Raw genomic sequence first — 8,687 nt, 5'->3', positions numbered from 1 at the left:
GATAAGTTTTAAAATTTAAATTTTCTATCATCATGTTAAACAAGGAAATTTTATAAGATAAGTTTTAAATTTAAAAACATGGTTTTAATTTTTAGAACTTTCCTTTTTTAACTCCTACTTTAGGAAAGAGAGTTTGTAAATTTTATAAGAGAATTTCTTCTTGTAAAATTTAAAAAAATATATTTCCTTATTGTTGATGTGGTGGTCGGCCACCTTGCTTGGAGTCCAAGCAAGGGGCTGGCCATATTATAAAAAATAAAATCATCAAATTAATTTTTAGTGATTGATTCAATCAAGAGGAAAGAAAAGGAAAATAAAAAGGGAAAAGGAAAAACTAGAAGAAGATTTTAATTTTTGTAAAAATTCTTCCCTTATTTGCCTTGGGCAAGTATTATAAAAGAAGGGATGAGGAGGCTTCATGAGATACCACTCTTATTCTCTTGCTTGGAGATTTCTTGGTGGTCGGCCCTCTCTCTTCTCACTTTCCCTTTGCTCTCTTCTCCTTAGTGGTGGTAGTGACCGGATTTTAGAGGAGGAGGAAGGAAGCTTTTGGGTGGTGTTCATCTTGGAGGATTGTCGCCCACACGACGTCCAAAGCGAGACGAGGAATACGACAGAAGATCTCGAGGTCATTAGTTTATAAAGAGAATGTATAATTAGCAATTGTTTTCCGCATCATGCTAGTTATTTCTTTTTGTAAGAATTCCAAACACAAGAGGCATTAGATCTAGTTTTTCGAATTTATTTTTCGAGTTTGTGTTTTCTTTGTTTTCGAATTTGTGATTTGATTGTTCTTTTTGGTTAACCTAGAGTTATTTAAGGAAATTAAATATTAGTTTTCCTTAAAAGGCTTTGTCTAGGCGGTGGTGGTTGCTCCCATATCCAAGAAGGCCATGTGCCTCGCCATGCAGTCCTGGAAGCCAATTTTGGAAATTAATATTTAATGGAATTAATAACATAGGTGGATTTGAATCAATAGTGTTAAGTTCCGCTTGTGATTCAAATCTAAACCATTAAGAACAGATAAGTTAAATTTGGAATCAATGATGTTAAGTTCCATCTGCGATTCCTAATTTAACTTCTAAAGAACACAATAGGTTATTTAAGGAAAGGCTCGATATTTGTACAAAAAATTTTGTATAGTGGAACCGGTAAGTTTTCCTAGGACTAACCAACACCTTGTGTCCCTTGGATGCCTCCCCATCCTTTACGTCTTGCCTTCTAGAGCTTCCATCGACCTTATCATTATTGTCGGGTCTTCCTTTTCCAAGAGGTCGCACCTCCGGGACTTCATCTATTGCCAAGTCACACTTGGACTTACGTGTTGGGGCAATTTCCTTAAGTCAAGTTTAATCAGTTTGACTAAGCTTGAGTTGAGTCAAGTTTGAGTTGGGATTTGAGTTTTGATGTTTGACAGTATAAGGAGATTGTTGGAGCAATCATCCGGTTGTGGAGATGGTCAAAGGATTAACCAGGTTGATGAGAATACAAGTCAAGTAGGTCAAAGTTGACAGAAGACTTAACTGGGAAAGTCCTAACTGGAGGTTAGGCATTTGGAAAGTCCTAGTGAGGAGTTAGGCAGGAGAAAGTCCTGGTGAGGAGCCAGGCAACGGGAAAGTCCTAGTGTGGAGCTAGGCAGGAGAAAGCCCTGATGAGGAGCCAGGCAATGGTAAAGTCTTAGTGTGGAGCTAGGTAAGAGAAAGTCCAAGTGTGATCTTGGCAAAGGAGGAAGTCCTGGCGAGGAGCCAGGCAATTGGAAAGTCCAAGTGTGATCTTGGCAAAGGGTGTAAGTCCAAACATGTGGTCTTAGTAAGGTAAGTCCTGGTATGACTTGGCAAGGAAGACCCGACACCTAGGATGAGGTCGAAGGAAGCTCCTGAAGGTAAGGCGTGAAGGATGGGGAGATATCCGAGGGACGCAAGGCTGATGGAGGAGGCTAGAAGGCTAGTTCGAGCTTGGTCGGGTGTGGCCAAATGCTAGGCATGGAGACCCAACAGGTCACGGTTGACTGGAAGTTGGGTTTGGGACTTTGGACTTGAGTTTGAGTCAAATTCAAAGTGTTCAATCGATCGGGTGATCGATTGAACAGGGTCTAAATCAATCGATCGATCGATTTGGACTGTGCTGCGATTGTGGAAAGGCCCAATCGATCGGCCGATCAATTGGGATGTGAAATCGTGAGCACAGAGGCTTTTCCAATAGATCGGACGATCGATTGGGAGCTGCCAATCGATCGGACGATCGATTGGGCAGCAGAAGCTCTCACATGGACGCGAGAGCACAGAAAGGCGTTGAATCGATCGAGCGATCGATTCAGGAAATCCCAATCGATTGGTCGATCGATTGGGAAGTGACTGTTGCGCAGGATGCAGGTGATGGACAGCTGCGATGGAGCAGTGCTGACGTGGCAATCGATTGGGGTTGATTTCAATCGATTGGAGGCACTGTATATAGCTTGGGCGGAGCGTTTTCTTCGCCATAACTTTGCGTTCTTCTCCTGCGAGCTTACAGCGATCTTCACAGCGATTTCTCCATCACTCACGTCAGTTCTTGAAGGCACTTGAGGAGCATCTTCAAGGTTCAAGAGGCAACAACACGTAGCAAGAAGAAAGGTGTATTACTTGTATTGTTAGAGTGTCTTCTTGTATTTGTGTTTGTGTTGTGTGTGAGTTTGTACGAAGCTTCTCCGCCTCCGGCTGCAACCGAGAAGGAGGTTTTCATTAGTGGAGATAGCGTGTCATGTGTGGATCATTGGATTAGTCACCTCTTCTTGAGGTGGATACCAAGTAAATCCTAGGTGTTAGCATTGTGAGTGTTTGTCTTCGAGTATTCCACTGCATAACAACAAGACGAAGCAAACCGACGCAAGCGCGACGAAACACTATTCACCTCCCTCTAACGGGCACATCGGTCCCAACAATTGGTATCAGAGCGAGGTTGCTTTTGTACGGACTAACCGCAAGAGAGCAAGAAGCTAGAGGAAGAAGAAGATGGAGTCGGAATGACCGCTCAGATGGGACATCTGAATTCCACCCCCGTATGACAAAGAGGACTTCAATTTTTGGAGAACTCGGTTGGAGACATGGTTCCAAATGGATTGGAACCAATGGGCTATTTTGGAGGATCCATTTGAAGCTCCAACGGACAAGAAGAGTAAACGTTTCTGACCTCGACATTGGACCGAGAAACAATGGGAGCAAGCGGAGGCAGATAAGGAGGTAACAAAAATTTTGTTAAATCTATTACCCTCTAACATAATTTTGAGTGTAGGTGAATGCACGAATGCAAGTGATCTTTGGAAAAAGGTCATTGCCTATCATGAGAACCCCACTCAATTTCAAGGAGTGGATGAGCCTAAGGAGAATGACTCATTGGTCCAAGAAGAGAATGACCAATCTGATGTTGACATAAGGTCAACATTCGAGGAGAAGAAAGAAGAGGAGGAGAAGGAAGAAGATGAGAGATCTTCTACATCTTCAAGAGAGAAAGAGGTGGAAGTATCCACATCCTTAAGAGTTGAAGAGGTGGGAGCACCCACACCCTCAAGAGGAGAAGAAGAAGAAGAAGATGCAACATCCACAATGCAAGATAAATCAAATGGAGGATCAAGTGCCACCCCTACAAGCAAAGGTATATAAATTTTGATTGTAAATAATAAAAATCATATCATTTGCTTTGAGTGTAGGGAACATGGACACTATAAGAGCAAGTGTCCAAAATTGGCCAAGAAGAAGGGCCAAGTGGCAACCAAGGCTAAGGAGAAGCCTAAAGTGGTTGGTCCCACGGAACACAAAAGCAAGGAGCACATTGTGTGCTTCTCATGCAAACAAAGAGGACATTACCGAAGTCAATGTCCTAAAGAGAGGAAGCCAACCAAAGTCAAAGGAGGAAGCACAAGTCTAGGGGGAGCTTCCAAGGTAAAAACTAAGGTATCATTTAATGAATCTATTCCTTTAACACAAGATAAAAAGCATGCTAGAAATAATTCTTATCATTTTAATGCTAAGTATCATGAAAGTAGGAAGCATGATGGCACTAAGGATAAATATATTCCTTCTCATGCTAGATCTATCATACCTAAGATTAGGAAGGTAAATAACAACTTAGGCAATAACACCAAGGACTTTAGATATATGCCTAAGAATATAAATGTTCAAGAATTTAAGGAAAAACCAAAATTTAGAGATTTATGGAGTGAAAATCAAGGTTTGAGGATAAGACTTGATAATTTAGAAAGGACTCTAGCAAGAATGGAAAACATGCTTAGGGGTCAAAATGAGCATAACATAGAAAAAGCTAGACAAGAGTCATCCAATGGCTATAGGGGTTTGGGATACAAACCTAAAGTCAAGAAGGATGTGACTTTTTTTCATAGGGTTCCATATAGTTATGCGACCAACCTAGGTGTAGAGGTCAAGTCAAGGATACTAGGGAAGGAATCCCTAAAGGTTTTTTTGACAAGACCAATGTGACTAAGACTTCTAAGAAATCTAACAAAGTCACAAAGAAGGTTACAAGGGAAGTTATCCCTAGGAGTAACCTAGTAGAAGTGACCAAGGCTTCTAAGAAGCCTAGAAAGGTCCTTAGGAAGGTATCTAGGGAAGTTATCCCTAGCAAGTACCTAGAGTATCCAAGGAACACCAATAGGTATTGGGTTCCTAGGAGCATATTCTCTACACCCTAGATGGGTTTAGAGGATGTCAACTCTAATTGGAAGGGTAGGTAACCCAACCTTGGTAAAGTTGACATTTAATAGCATTTTCAAGGTTATTGTTAACCTTTGAAAGTGAAAAAGATTATTGAGTTACTCTTTGAAAGAGTGATAAATGTGTCAAAATTTGAGAAGTTGAATCTAATTTAAATTGACACACTTAAGAGAAGCCAAAGAAATGCCAAATTGGGAATTTGGCATTTTCCTATGGAATTAAGGGAAATATAAACCTTAATCCAAATTGTCACTCTTAGAAAGAGTAAAATGTGCCAAATAAAATTTGAGGATTTAATTTTAATTGGCACAAATAGAAAAGGGTAAAAGACATGCAAAGTTGGGTTGTGACATTTCTTCAATAGGCAATCTAAGATTAGAATTTAAAAGCTTAGCTAAGGGATTAAGGATACTTAGATAGTCTATCTAGGTATATTTTATATATGCTAAAGTGCCATGATTGATTTCTTATCACATGTCATGATATCATGTGTTGCATTCATTTTTAGTATGAAAAACATAAAAAATACCATGTCATGTCATACATACATCATGTAACTATAGCATTTTTTTCTTTTGAAAATTACTTATTTTGATGTATGTCATGTAATATCATGCATTATGTTAATTTCCTTGTAATTAAGGACAAAAGGCATTTATCATGAATGGTAAATATCTCAACAAGTGGGATGACACCAAGTGACATCCTAGGTGGATGATCATAAGTTTCATAATGCCTAGATAGTTATGCATGATCCCTTAGTTTAGGGCAAAACCAAATATACATCTCACAAAGAACCATAAGGTGACTTGTATGTGTTTTAGTATACATTAGATACAAGTGAGATGTTAGGATGGTGAACAAAACTCAAGATGTTGATTTAGTGCATCTTGTTGAGTTTTAGGTTCATCAAAACACATAGTTATGTATTTTCCAATCATTGGGAAAGTTAATGTACAAGTCATGTGCATTGAGCCCAAAGAACATGGTTGGATATTGGTTTTGAAAATAATTTTAAAAGGCTTTTGGAAAACCTTGGTGAAGACTATCTTTTGATAGTAATCATCATTGAATAGTTAGACACAAACTTGGAAGAAAACACTAAAGTTTTTATAATGTCTCAAGTTTGTGTCAATATTTGAAAATAGGAAGTATTTTCATAGAAAACTATTTTTCTTTGATAGAGTATACCCTAAAGAGTATCTACATGAATTTTCACAATTTTTATAATTTTGTATAATTTTTGGGGAGTTTCTGAATTTCGTTGAAACTAAATTTCAGAAAATCAAAAACTCAATCGATCAGCCGATCGATTGGGATGGTTTTAATTTACCAGTCGATCAATTGGGAAGCCAATTCTCGTGAACAAAGAGTCAATGGATCGATCAGCCGATTGATTGACCAAGGCTAGATCGATCAGCCGATCGATTCAGAGGGAATTTCTGCGAGCAGTAGCTTGCGGAATCGATCAATGGATCAATTGAAGTGATTTCAATCGATTGAGTCCCAACTTCAATTGATTGGGAAGTCTGATTTTGGCCTGAAAAGCATGATTTCAGCACAATAAGCCACTTCAAGTTCTAATAACCATTCCAAATCCCTTAGAATACATTTGTATACATTTAGGGGGAGTTTTCTTGATGAAAACATGTATGGATTGGTTAAGATAAATCAAAGTGAAGTTTAGGATGAGGTTTAGTTTCAATTTTGAATTTTGAAACCTCAAAACTTCAAGTTTTAGTTTTCAAGGGTCATTAACCATTCCTAACCCTTTGGAATATACTTGTATACATTTAGGGGGAGTTTTCATGATGAAAGCAAGTATGGATTGGTTAAGGTAGACTTAGGTGAAGTTTAGGTTGGGGTTTAGTTTCATTATTGAATTTTGAATCTCAAAACTTTAAGTTTTAGTTTTCCTAATTGTTTAGGAACTCCAAGTCATTGTTGGTGTAATGACAGAAGTTTGGCTATGTTTTTTAGGGGGCGCTACTCCTTGAATGCATGAAAATTTACTTCCAAGGACCTTAGAAGGGGATTAAATTTTCATGATGGATAATACTCAGGGTCGAGTATTGGGGAACAATGGAAGATTGATTATCTTCATTGCTAGGATGATAAATGCTCTCGCATGAGCATTATGGAGTAGGTTACTGCTCAAGGGGGAGCATTGGATTAATGAAGGGGATCAAACCTTCATCGGTAAAGTGAAAAATACTCTCGGATGAGCATTGTGAAGAAGATTACTGCTCAAGGGGGAGCATTGAATACAATGAACGAGAGTTTCATTGGGAAGTTGATGCATGCTCTAGGATGAGCATTGTGAAGTGAAGTAGAGCTCAAGGGGGAGCTTAGGCGGCAATAAAGAATATGAGATCTTCATTGTGGGGTTGTTAGCAACATATGAGGTTGTAAACAACGTAGAGTTAACTCTTATGGAGAAGAGTTTGTTTTCAGTTTTTGATGTGTGACAAGGGGGAGAATGGAAGGTTAAGTTAGGCCTTCATCCCAAGCAGGGGAAGTTTGTCCTCTAGGAAAGGGAGAGAATGAAGGAAACCTTCATTCATGCCTTGTTATGAAAGGGTTAAGGCTTTGGGAATTAGCCTTGTGATAAAGAAGAGGTTAAGGCTATGAGATTTAGCCTTGGTATAAAGAAGAGGTTAAGGCTATGGGATTTAGCCTAACTTAGAGGTATTGTCAAACATCAAAAAGGGGAGATTGTTGGGGGCAATTTCCCTAGGTCAAGTTTGACCAGTTTGACTAAGCTTGAGTTGAGTCAAGTTTGAGTCAGGATTTGAGTTTTGATGTTTGACAATATAAGGAGATTGCTGGAGCAATCGTCTGGTTGTGGAGATGGTCAAAGGATTGACCAGGTTGATGAGAATACAAGTCAAGTAGGTCAAGGTTGACAGGAGACTTGACTGGGAAAGTCCTAACTGGAGGTTAGGAATTTGGAAAGTCCTAGTGAGGAGCTAGGCAGGAGAAAGTCCTGGTGAGGAGCCAAGCAACGGGAAAGTCCTAGCGTGGAGCTAGGCAGGAGAAAGTCCTGGTGAGGAGCCAGGCAACGAGAAAGTTCTAGTGTGGAGCTAAGCAGGAGAAAATCCAAGTGTGATCTTAGCAAAGGAGAAAGTCCTGGTGAAGAGCCAGACAATTGGAAAGTCCAAGTGTGATCTTGGCAAAGAGTGTAAGTCCAAGCATGTGGTCTTGGCAAGGTAAGTCCTGGTATGACTTGGCAAGGAAGATCCGACAACTAGGATAAGACTGAAGGAAACTCCTGAAGGCAAGGCGTGAAGGATGGGGAGATATCCGAGGGACACAAGGCTGATGGAGGAGGCTAGAAGGCTAGTTCGAGGTTGGTCGGGTGTGGCCAAATGCTAGGCATGGAGACCCAACAGGTCACGGTTGACTGGAAGTTGGGTTTGGGACTTTAGACTTGAGTTTGAGTCAAGTTCAGAGTGTTCAATTGATCGGGTGATCGATTGAACAGGGTCCAAATCGATCAATCGATCGATTTGGACTTTGCTATGATTGTTGGAAGGCCCAATCGATTGGCAGATCAATTGGGATGCGAAATCGCGAGCACAGAGGCTTTCCCAATCGATCGGGCGATCGATTGGGAGCTGCCAATCAATCGGACGATCGATTGGGAGCTGCCAATCGATCGGACGATCGATTGGGCAGCAGAAGCTCTCACATGGACGCAAGAGCACAGAAAGGTGCTAAATCGATCGAGCGATCGATTCAGGAAGACCCAATCGATCGGTCGATCGATTGGGAAGTGAGCGTTGCACAGGATGCAGGTGATGGACGACTGCGATGGAGCGGTGCTGACGTGGCAATCGATTGGGGTTGATTTCAATCGATTGGAGGCACTGTATATAGCTTGGGCGGAGCGTTTTCTTTGCCATAACTTTACGTTCTTCTCCTGCGAGCTTACAGCGATCTTCACAGCGATTTCTCCATCACTCACGCCAGTTCTTGAAG

This window comes from Zingiber officinale, chromosome 8A, assembly GCF_018446385.1.
Source record: "Zingiber officinale cultivar Zhangliang chromosome 8A, Zo_v1.1, whole genome shotgun sequence".
Taxonomy (NCBI): Eukaryota; Viridiplantae; Streptophyta; class Magnoliopsida; order Zingiberales; family Zingiberaceae; genus Zingiber; species Zingiber officinale.
Note: the sequence above shows the minus strand (reverse complement) of the source record.